Source organism: Ailuropoda melanoleuca, chromosome 16 (genome assembly GCF_002007445.2).
Source record: "Ailuropoda melanoleuca isolate Jingjing chromosome 16, ASM200744v2, whole genome shotgun sequence".
Classification (NCBI taxonomy): domain Eukaryota; kingdom Metazoa; phylum Chordata; class Mammalia; order Carnivora; family Ursidae; genus Ailuropoda; species Ailuropoda melanoleuca.
The window spans coordinates 53,341,965-53,354,559 of record NC_048233.1 but is presented as its reverse complement, the minus strand read 5'-3'; the positions used below and the strand labels follow the sequence as shown (position 1 = coordinate 53,354,559).

General features: G+C 40.6%; 1 protein-coding gene across 3 annotated transcripts in view; it reads right to left on the bottom strand.

Annotated features, from left to right (window-relative positions):
• Window positions 1-12,595, bottom strand: part of NELL1 (neural EGFL like 1) — an 885,423-nt gene that overhangs the window by 566,294 nt on the left and 306,534 nt on the right. The gene's annotated exons all lie outside the window — the stretch shown is intronic.

Here is a 12,595-nt window from a genome sequence, read left to right as displayed (position 1 = left end):
GTGCCGATAACTAAACTGGCTAAAATGAGGAACTTGCTAGTTGTGGAATTTTAGATCTTAGAAGCAGAACAGAAGGTATCTGAATAATCCAAGAATTCTCAGGCCATGTTAAAACTGGTTAGGGTTGGAAGACTAAGACCTAAACAGTCTGTTGGCCACTTCTGTGTCAGGCCTGGGAAGGAGTAGGGACTTTGACAGCTTTGGTTTTAAAGACTGACACAGCTTGGGCAGGCTTGACAGAGAAGCAAGTAACAAGAGGAAGGGTAAGATGTGAACGTCAGGAAAGCTTAAGCCTGAGAAGAGGGCAAATAAAATAGTGTATTCCCAAGTCATACTGAGCCTCAGTTAGCCCTGTTGGCATCTTGATTTAATACGTCGGTGGTAATCGTGACAGCCAGCCCAGCAGCAGAAGCTTCTCGGCACTGAAGGTGCCACACTTCGGCAAAGAGCATCAAGAGGAGAAGCCTGCATGAAAGTAATGCAGGTGTCTGAACCTCAACCCAGCATGCTGGGTGACAATCAGAGTCTTCAGTGGAAAAGTAAAGGCTGAAAACGTGCCGTTGAGATTGGAGTAACTCCTTGGCACCTGGAGATAGCATGAACACTCAGCAAACAAGTGGAAGCTAAGGTCTCATTCCAGAAGCCTGATGTGAGGACAAGATTAATTCCAGACCCAACCTGTCAGCTGGTGCATACAGGGTTGACTCACACTGAATGGGGCTGGGTCTGCAGATGAAAAGTCCTCAAGGTCTACACCAATATATGCATGCAGAAGACAGAGCTGATCCAAGTGGGCCTTCCTGGCTCCTGCTATGTGACTTTCTCATCCGAGTCATAGACGCCACCCAACCTAAATCTCTAACACCCACTGTAGCACTGTTAATTTAACTATTTCAATAACTATTCCCTACTCCTCCCTTGCCTACATTCTACTAGTCTGGAAAAAGTGAGACATCTAATTTCCCAACATTCTTTGCAGCCAGGGGTGGCCATGTGACATACTACCATCCAATGAGACAGAAGACTGTTGCTGTGGGAGTTTTAGGGTGAGGCTTTTCTCTCCTGATTAACGGGACAGACAAAACTGACATTTATTTTCCTTTCTTCCTACTTTCAACAAGAATGTTATATCTAGAGTACAGAGCCACCCTGGAACCATGTGGCAAGCCTAAAGATTAAAAAAAAAAAACATGCTAAGGATGGGAGAAGGGGGGGGAAAAAAGAGCCTTGATCCTTGATGGCATCATTGAACCAGGATCTAGACATCTTACTATGGGGTGGGGCGGGGAGGGGGAGGGGGAACACTTGTAGCAGAAAGCACAACCTAAAACGTTCACTTACATCATCGATTTTATAGTGACAGAAGTTAGTATGTGCAACATCACAGAGTATTTCTAAAATGCTGCATAGTAGGGTTTGTATTAACCAAAGAGTAGTCCTATGTTTCTCTTTCTAGTACAGATTACCCTTGGCCTTCTCTTACATTATGTAATTGCTTTTCCTAGCAACTAACTTGCATCTAATTCATATATGCATTTTAAAATAGAGAGGGATAGAAATAACAGACATCACCAATAGACTCATCAAACCAAGATCCTTTTTCCAAAAACAAATATACAACCTATCACCTAGCTAACTGAATTTCACTATTAGCCTCCAGGTTTCTTATACAGCTGAAATAAAGTAATTTGACCTTCACAACATGGATTTAAGGCTCACAAATCAATAATCCCATGTGCCTTGATGCAGCTGGCGGAAGAAGATGCTGGCAGCTTACTCACAAACTAGGTATGCTAAACACTATAAACAAACAGTATTTAGTTTCCAATACAAAGTATCATGTCTCATCTACCCTGTTCATGAACTTAATGGACTGTGAAAAGACCTCTTTACATTTCTGTTCCGTTACTTAACTACCAACAAATACCTCTTCATGCCCAGCAAGAAAGACTTCCAGTATCTGTCCAGTACAAATAAATCAGTCAGACAAAAAGAACTGGTAACATTTTCATTTCCAACAGTAAGGCAGAATAAATGTCCTGATAACTGCCTATTTTATCACAGTTGGTAATGCTGGATAAAATTCAACAAATCCTCTTCCAAATGACTAGCTGAGCTTGTAAGAGAGTACAGGAAATTTCCAGGGGCCAAAAAAAGACAAGGGAGGTTAAAAACCAGACCTGTGAGGGACTTCTGACCAAAGGACTGGCAGATTTCAATGTCTGGGGAAGGAGGAGGATCTGGATTTTCCCAAGATTAAAAATGACATCTTTAAACAAACCTGGGACTTCTAAAGAGCTATGCGGGCTAAAATTCTGTCCACCAAAAGAGAGAGATGGATAGGGAATGTGCCTTTCCTGTATATAAGAAAATATCTCCCTGAATTTGCATAGCCAGAGGCTTATACCGACCACTTCAGGATAAACCCTACTCCTCTGTGTAGTATGGAATACCTCAGGCCACAAAGTTAACATAAAGTGGCCCCGAATGAGTAGTTTTCAGGTGCTTCTGAAAGAAGCAAAAAGCAAATACCCTCTAGCTCTGTGCTGCCCAGGAAGTTGGCCACTAGCCATATGTGACTCAATGAAAACTTTAACATTAAACTGAAAATTCAGTTGCTCACATTAACCATATTTCAAGTGTTCAATAGTCACATGTGACTAGTGACAACAACAGTGGCTAGCATGCTAGAAATAAAACATTTTCATCACCGCAGACATTTCCATCAAACAGTACCGGTCGCTACAGATCTACTCTTAATCCAGGCTTCACGGGATTCCCATCGCTAATTGCTGTTGAAAATGAGTTCACAATCCACAATTACTAAACAAAGAAACAAGGCACCATGAGTGAGAGGAAAGCAAATAAAAAACCAAGAGTTAAATGAGACAAATATCAACTTCAGATAATAGAATTTTCCAATACATATTATAAATATGTATGTTTTAAGTTGTTTGCAAAATTGAAGATGGAATCCAAAAATATAACAAGGGGAAAAGATGCTATCAAAAGGGATCAGGTAGATTTGAAAAAGCACAGAACTTCTAGAAATACATGTATGTATATATACACATATATGCGATATGTGTATACATGCAGGGTGTGTACACATGTATGTAGGGGTGTAATCGTTGAAGTCACAAATTCCACAACTAAAGAAAGAATTCATTAACTGGCAGGTATATTCTAATGAATTACCAAAAATGCAGCACAGTGCTTTCCATGGCAACTATCTAAGTATGAATGAAGAGATATGGAAGGCAAAGGAAGAAAACCTAAATTGGAGTTCTAAGGGAGGGAGAATAGCAAGACTAGGGAAGAGACAATACTTGAAGAGAAGAGCTGAAAATATGCCAGATTTTATGATTACCACCAATCCTCAAATTCAGGAAATTAATACTGAACATATTAACTATAAAGAAATTCACACGTGTTATCACACTAAAACTGCCGATGACAAAAGCAGCACAGATTATGCAAGTAAAGTAAAAGCATCACCTACAAAAAGGTATTTTTAGAATGATGACAGTCATAGCATCATCCTTCTCTCCACCAACAAAGGGAACCTGGAAGACGATGGTACAATGCCTCTAAACTGCTGACAGAAAATAACAGAAAATCTAGAATTAAATTAATATGTAGCATAAATAGAATAGTGTAGTAACAAAACAAAATAGGCCTAAAATTCTGAGAAAAAGTAACAAAAGAAATAGGTGTTTGGATTTACAGCATTCTAAGTCTGCTCAGAAGGAGGATGAAAATATTAACTTTGCATGTTGGTAAGCTAAGTCTGGATGTTACAACTTTAAGGCTGACAACCTGAAACACAGAAATAAAATGTCTCACTTCAAAGCCAGTGAAGTTATAAAGACGTACTGAGAATAAGGACTTAATTGTTAAGAGTAATTTCTTTGGGGAAGGAGGGGCAGTGCAACTGCAACGGGGTATGATGCTTCAATTACATTAGTAATTGGTACATAAAAAAATGTCTTATTTCTTAAAATAGACCATAGGCACATGAATTGGGGGGGAGGGGGACAGAAAGAGAGGGAAATAGAGAATCGTAAGCAGGCTCCACGCCCAGCAAAGAGCCCGATGCAGGGCTCAATCTCACAACCCCGAGACCATGACCTGAGCTGAAATCACGAGTCGGAGGCTTAACCGACTGAGCCACCCAGGCACCCCCATATGAATTTTTATTTTATCTTCCCATTGTCTAAAACACTTAAACAAAAAAAATGATATCCCCCAACTGGAAAATACCTGCTACACAAAGACATATTACCCAAAACCTCACAAAGTAAAGTGCTTCGAAATACACAAAAGTGCTATTTTCACTATCTCCTTTGATCCTAAGAAGAGGAAAAAGACAAGTTTCATATCCTGCATTGTGCAAACGAGAAAAAAAAAAAGAAACAACCAGAGTGTTGAACCACCTTCCTGAAGTCACACAACTAAGAAGGAGAACTTGTCCTCAGTCCACGTTTCCTGAACTCAAATCCAGTTTCTCCCCGGAACACAATGCTACCTTGTATTTATCAACACGTTTTACAAATTACAGAATTATCCAGAATACCCAAGAAATGGTATTTTACCTGAAATTAAAAAAAAAAAAATTCTATTAACATGAGAATATATTCAAAGGGAATAGTCAGAGATGTAAACAAGATTTATATACAAGGATGTTCACTGAGGCATTATTTATAAAAGTGAAAGCTGAAAATGACCTCAGTATATAGCAACAGGGAAATGCAGAGAACGATATATCTGAACAATGCAATGTTACACTGTTATTATAAATCATTTTCTAAAAAAATTTACAGATGAGGAAAATGCAAATAATATTAAAGAGAAATATGGTATTGAAAGTAGGAGAGCCACTTTGTTCAACTATAGATGTTGATGTAAAAACCGACAATGATACTGATACACACACGTGCAGGCATGCACACACCTGGAAGTAAATGTGCCAAAAGACAAATGGTAATTTAACTGGGGTAGAGGGGTGAAAGTCGTTGGAGACTTTTATCATCATTCTCCAAAATGAACACGTTACTGCTCTAATCTGAACAAAATAAAATTAGCAAGTATGTTTCTGAACATTTTTTACAAAACCCCCAGAAACTTTAGATATCATAACCCCCACCCACTGAGTTAAACAGGTAAAAGCGAACATGCTACAAGGAAATAAAACCAAAAGAAAAGAGGAAAGAAATGAAAAAACGAAGACCAAACATGTCTGAAATGGAGTTATATGAGGTCAGACACTGCTTTACATTATCACTGAATCTTCATCAAGTAAGCTCACCGGTCTCAGACATAGAACTAAAAGCCAAACACAGAAGGACCCTAATCCCCAAGCTGCTGGTTTAACAATAGCATTAGCTTCATATCAAAAGGCTGCACAAAAAAGGCACTCCAGCCCAAGACACTACATCTATAACAGGTGTCTGTGCAACTGAAAGGTCGAAGGGTGTCTCCGAAAAGTGCGAACCACCCAACCACAGAGGTACATCAAATCTTCCAATCGTGAGAAGGCTTTAACCAGGACAAGTTAGAGACTCTTCCTATCCATCCACAGTTCCTACACCCAGACACATAAGGGCAGTAATAATGTTCTTACAGAACATACCCGCTCCACTGACTGTCTCCTCCGGACTCTGAAAAATAGCTCATGTCATTGGGAAGTTCGATTAACAAGCCAACATCCAATACTACAGGCTTTACTTCCCCAAACCTGTGCACACCTTTCACCTAGAGTATTGTGATGAGCTTCTGATCACTTCCTTTAGTCCTGTGCTGGCGATCTGTCAAGTACCTAGTCAGCAGGTCATGAGAGGTCATGCTGAGGACGGGGACATTTGAAGATCTTTAATCTTGTTTTCAGGGAGAATGTACTTGCCATCAAAATGAAAGCAGCAAATGGTTTTTCCATTTCTCTTCTGTTAGGGAAATGGATGGAGAGGGATCTGAACGCTGGAAGCTAACACATTAGGTGATTCTTCCCTTTATTTAAATCAAATGTTCTTTTGTGCCCTTTATTGAACCCTTCCCCAGCTCCTTTCCTTCCTCTCCTGATTCCTCTTGGGACTGTGAGCCTGAAGCCAAGACTCAGGAAGCAAGCAGTTCAGGTCAATATAAACTTAGAACTCAGAAAATCGGATTAATCTAGTTAAAGTCATTCTACTGGAGATTTCAGACACAAGCCTGATAGGTCGGGCTCTTGCACAGAGACTCAGGGCTCAGCTGGGTTTTCCCAGTGCCTCTGGGAGGTAACAGTGGTGGTGGTGGTGGTGGTGAGGGCGACCATGGAGACGAAGAGAGGAAGGAGGACGATATCAAGGAAGAAGTGGTATGAGCTGGGAAACCCAGCAAACTTAAACCTATGAAACAAAACAAGTTTGTTCTCAAACACCAACTTGACCCCCCCCCCAAAAAAAAAAGTTTGAGGAAGACAGTACAGACCTAATTATGATGTGAACTTTAAATAAGTTTAACTTTGCCAGTTATTGACAATAGAACCCTGGTCTCTTCCACTTTGAATGAATGTCAGGAAAGTAAAGCAGAATACACACACCCCTGACATCCAAACAAGGTGCTTACAGGGGAGCCAACAATTGTTCTGTGTTTCACTTGATCCCTTTATTTCTGAAGACGAGTGGAAAATCCGTGCATTTCTGTGCTTGCTTCTGAAACACCAAAGTTAACACTTAAGAATCCACACGTGATATGGAGGATGAGAAAGGAGTGGTTACCAGCTCGCGTAATTCTAATTTACCTTGTATTGTGCTAACTTAGGGAGGTAATCGGGTTCTATTAGAGTCTAGCAGCAACTCACAAGAGGGGAAGAGCAGAGTCTGGGGATGCCAACTGTTCAGGAGGACGTGTACATTTAAAAAAATACTCCAGGAATTTTTCAGTTAAAAGAAATAGAAAATGTCCAAATAATCTGCTTTTAAATCAATCATTGAGGGCACAAATTCCTTAATAAATAGTGCAGACAAAACGAACACACCACATCTCGTACTCTGGGCCAAAAGAGAAATCAGTAGAAGGGAAATAGAGAAATAGAAATCAAAGAAGGAAGGTAGAAAGGAGGAGAGTGTGGATACAAAGGAGAGAGGAGAAAGGGAGAGAAGTATTGGGCGGGGAAGGCTAGAATAAAATCAGCCTGGGAGGCATTCTCAGTAAATGCTCAAGGAAATATATAAATTAAACTAATTTGGTCAATCCTGGCCTCTCATTTCATCAGTGGGCACTACCTGTCACCCCTGCTCTCTGTCATGCTGAGTGGGTCTCTGGCATGGAAATCATTAATTTAAAGACTCTAAGTTTCCTTAAAGATTTTTAAGCTCTGAATGGGTTATATTTTCTCTCACTAAGGCACTACATTAACTCTGCAGGAGGCAGAGATTCTCTTAACGCCCAGGCCAGAGACTGCTGAGAGCAGCAGCTCTCCGTCCTGGCCGCACGTCAGACTCACAGGGAGAGCCTTCAATTCAAATAGCAATGCCCTCTCTAGCGTGGATTACTTTAATCAAAATCTCCCAGGAACCGCCCCGAACACAGAAATCTTATGTGCTGGGTGAAAAACATTCTTACAATGTAGAATAGCTTCTGGAGCCTGGGTACATAAAATTTTTATATTATTACATTTTGTTTTGTCTCTATTTTCAGCTGGGTTCCACAGGGAACAAGTGAGTGTCTAAGAACCAAGCGTAGAGACATGTTCTAGGGCCCTGCAGACTTAAATCCAACCTGATTTTTTTTCTTTTCTTTTTCTTTTTTTTTTGAAAGTCAGCACAAGAGAAGCTAGGCCGCTGGAAAAGAGAGCCGCAGCAAGAATTCCGCATGAAGTGGCACCTGGAGCACAGCTTAGCTTCGCTCTCTGCACGGCCAGGCCCACGCCAGCACTCCGACTTCTTGTAATGCCTTTTAACTGCTCACACTGGTCCAACAAGTGAGCTTTTCAGAGAGAAGACAAAGGATTCAGGGAGACTAGGCTGCATTCTGCTAAAACTCGAAACAGTAGAAAACGGGTCTTTCGGGGGGACTATAAGGAGTCAGGGAACAATGCGCTTTCGAACAAACCCTCTGTCCTCTGGGTCCCATTTGAAGAACCCAGAAGCTGAGAGGTGTTTATCGCTGACGTGGCCCAGTGCAGAGCAAACCATGACATCGGTGAGAGTTAACTGTGCAATGGCCGAATCAACAGGCACTGAGTTCGGGATCAGCTCTGGGCCTGGTGTGCAGAGTCTCAAGGAGGCGTCTCAGGAATGGACTTCACGCAGTCATGTGCTCCTTTATTCTGCCAGTCTGGAACTTAGGTCGCTCACTTTTGCTAACAGTCAGCAGCGCTTCACTCACTAATAGAAGACACAATCCCTGCCTTGCAAAAGCTTGAAAAGTAGGAAGAAAAACCAGAAATACAGATGAAACAGCTCAGTCAAGCTGGCCCCAAAGTAAGCCCGATAGCCGCCTTTGGAGCTCGCCTCAGAGGTGTCCAGGGAGACGGGCTGCCACTCGAAGACATGGCAGATTATTGCCTTACAAGAACTGAAACAGGTGTTTAACCATTTTTCCAGCAAGTGTCGTTTAAAATAAATTCCGATCCCAAACCTCCCCCCAACCCACTCCCTTATTAAGCTCAGTGAAAGAAAAATAATCACTAGCACTGAATCTCCTCCTTTCCCCTGATGAATGCCTGTTAATCTCTTGCAAGAAACTGAGAAATGCCAATATTACAGCGCGCCAGAAGGAAATGTCTCAAGATGGCTAAAACGACATGTATTTCTAGGAGGGGGCTGGGCCGGGGGTGTGGGCTGGCCTACTACAAAAAGCAGGATGCAATTGTTTGGAGCAGGGGGTTTCAGGTGAAGCAGACCCAGGTCTACAGTTGAGCAAAATATTTCATCTTTCCAAGGTCAGGTGTCTCATCTGTAAAGTATATACAATAAGATTATTTAATTATAGAAGAATCATGATGATTCCAAATGCTCAGCACAGTGACTGTCAACAAGTAAATATGCAAATTACTCTTTCATTTACTGAGTATATAAAATGTACCAGGCGATGCCCTGGGGCTGGAATAATAACCACAATAGACAAATATCCATGCCTTCATATTGCTTACCATCTTCGTTTAAGAGGGTGATGTTGCTACGGAGAACATAAAAGGGAAAGGGGGACAGGGATGAAGAATGGTCTTCAATTTTAAACAGGTGTTACTGATTTGGTGACATAGGAATAAAATGAAAAGGTGAGGGAATGAGACATGCCAAGGAAAAAGTCATTGCAGAGTCCCAGAGAAAGAACCTGTCTTGTGTGTTTACAGATCAGCAAGGAGGTCAGTGTGGCAGGAAGAGGCTAAGTACAGGGAAGATTAGGAGGAGATGAGCTCTGGGAGGTGAGGGCATAGCAGACGAGGTAGGACTCCAAAGCTTGGCATTTACAGAGTGAATCAGGAAGCTGCTGAAAAGGCTTGAGAATAAAAGTGATATGGTCTGATTTACACTCTAAAAGGATCACACTATCAGCTGTGTGCAGAAGAGACAGGGCAAGGGGAGGTGTGTCCAAGAGCAGAAACTGAGGAGTTTAAGACACTATCACAGTGACAGAGGTGAGAGTTGATGGCAGCTTAAACCAGATAATGGCAATAAAGATGGTGAGATGTGGTCAAATGAAGCATGGATAGATTTTGAACATTGAGTCCGTAGGATTTGCTGATGAATTAGTTGTGTGATGTGAGAAATAGAAATCGAGGACGACACTTGACATTTTAGCCTAAGCAACTGGAATGATTGCCTTTAAGTGATGACAAAGACTGAAGGACAAGCAGGTTTGGGGAGGACAGGAATATAAGGAGCTCAGTTTTGGATGTGTTAACTTTTACATGCTTTCTGCACATCAAGTGGAGATATAAAGTGAACAGTAAAATAAAGAACTGAATCTAGGATGGAGGGATGAGGAAGGGACTGAAGCGTAATCATGGGCATCACGGTACACAGATGCTCTTTCAAACTAGCAGGTTGGATGAAATCATCAAGAAAGTTAAAAGTAAGAGAATTCCAGGAAGAAAGCCCCAGGGCACCTCAATGTTTAGAGCTCACGAAAGGGAGGAGGAATCAAGGGTGACTGAAAAGTAGTGGCCAATGAGGAAAACCAGTGAATACAAACAAAACTGAAATTTCTTTTAGATCAAATTCATTCACCTCATTATGCATGCATCCATGCCTCCATCCACCTAGTATAGCAAAACATGTTAGAATATGGATGTTAGAATGAAATATACCCAGATTCAAATTCAGAGTCTTCCACTAACCAGATCTGTGACACTGGGAAGTTATTTAAACTTGCTGAGACTCAACTTCCTTGACTCTAAAATGAAGAGAGTAACACCAACTTCATTGGACTGTAAGGAATAAATGAGATGTTTCAGATGAAGCACAGAGCTGGTACTCCAAATACTCAAAAAAGAATGGCTACAGTTTCTATCATTACTACTCCTTATGTACTTTTTGAGCTCCTACAATGGATGCAAAAAGCACCATGTCAGGCACTGGAAAGAGAATAAAATCTAGCCAAGAGTGAAAGATGATACATGGAAATCTCAAAAATATTATATAGACCATGGTCCTAAGACAAGCTCTTTGGGGGCAGTGACCTTTTCTGTCTGATTTATACAGTATTATTATCAAGTGGGCCAAGCAGGGCTGCAAGTGTTCCGTGAATGAATGAGAGACGGACATGAATAGACACTTTAAGTTTGTGGCAGAGAAATCACCGCAAGTTAAAGTGGACAGAGATCATTTTTCTCACTGAATGAACCACTATTTATATAAACAGGCAAGATGAACACGGAAGGGGGCTGGATTACTAAAAACAATGGCAACTGAGACTAGGGAACCAGCCTTTGAACCTAAACAGAGAGATGATCCTAGCGCCTTGCTAAATCTGGTTTTAGGGAAGTTTGTTCTGTTTCATGTTTGTCACCCACAAAATGCAACTTCCTTCGATAAGAAGAATAAACGCACGCAGTCATTGAGATCTAATGTGTACCAGGCACCCTTGCAAGCAATTTTATGCCGTTACTGATCAAACTACCCTACAAGATAGAAACTATTGATTACTTCCACTTGATCAATGAAGAAGCTGGTAAAGTACAATTTTAAGTGGTAAAGGTGGGACATGCACCTGTACCCTACAACCAAAGCCCTAACTATCACAATGCATCCTGTAAAGAACATGCGAGTCCACAGGTCAAATACTAAATTTCCGAAGAACCTCTCGGGTAAGTAAGCCATAAAACAGACAATTTAGCCAAATTAATAATAAAGGTGATAATCAATTTCATTTTTCTGACTTACCTGACTTTAGGTAAATGCATTTTTCCAAGTTGTTTTTATGGTTCAGAAATTTGTGAATAAATGTATAAATGAAATATACCAACATATTCCGAAGGTTTGGGAATCTCTGAGTGAGGTTAAGTGTGTCTATTCCCACACTGTGGAACATCAAAACATCTCTAGGTCTTTTTTTCGTTTCTATAAAGGATAAGAATTGCTATTAACTTTTGAGGACTAAATAGACATTATTTATAAGAAGGAACTTGAAAAACATGTGCAACTGTTTTGGTAAAGCAGCTTCTAAGCATCACATTAGAGCAACACTTAGCAATTATTAATATACGTACAAAAGGAAAAAATAAGATAAAACCCATCAAGGAAACTGAGAAAAGTGCCATATCACATGTGCTTTCCCCGGAGTAATGGGCCAGAATAAAGATGCCACACCAGCTACCTCTGCACATGCAGCTAAGAGTTGGGGTTCAGAGCGGGTACATGTATGCACTGTCTCTATTAGCATGTTCCATGATCCATTAGCTTTCAGATATCAGTTCAGAAGCCCAGCAGGGTTGAACACTGCCTATATTCTAAGCCTTAAGACTTAGAAGTTTTCTTCTAGATAGAGAGTAGTTATTCCCTCCTGGCCTCTTAAATTTGCAGGTTCAAATTCTACAATGCCAGCATTACCCTGATTCCAAAACCAGAAAAAGATACACCACACACACACACACACACACACACACACACACACACACACACGTGTGCAACAAAACTATGGGTCAATATCCCTAATAAAAATAGATGCAAAAATCCTCAACAAAATCTTAGCAAATCCCATTCAAAAATACATTAAAAGGATCATTCACAACAATCAAGTGGGATTTATTCCAGAAATGGCAGGATGGTTCAATATGTGTAAATCAATCAATGTCATACACATCAACAAAATGAAGGACAAAAATCCTATCACCACCTTAATCGATACAGAAAAATCATCTGACAAAATTTGCCATCTGTTCATGATAAAAACTCTCAACAAAGTGGATTTAGAGGGAACACACCACAATATGATAAAGGCCATAGATGAAAAAGCCACTGCTAACATCATACCCAACAGTGAAAAACAGCTTTTCCTCTAAGATCAGCAACAAAACAAGGATGTCCATTCTCACCACTTTTATTCAACATAGTACCAGAAATCAGAGCCACAGCAATCAGACAAAAAAAAAAAAAAAAAAAAAAAAAAGGGG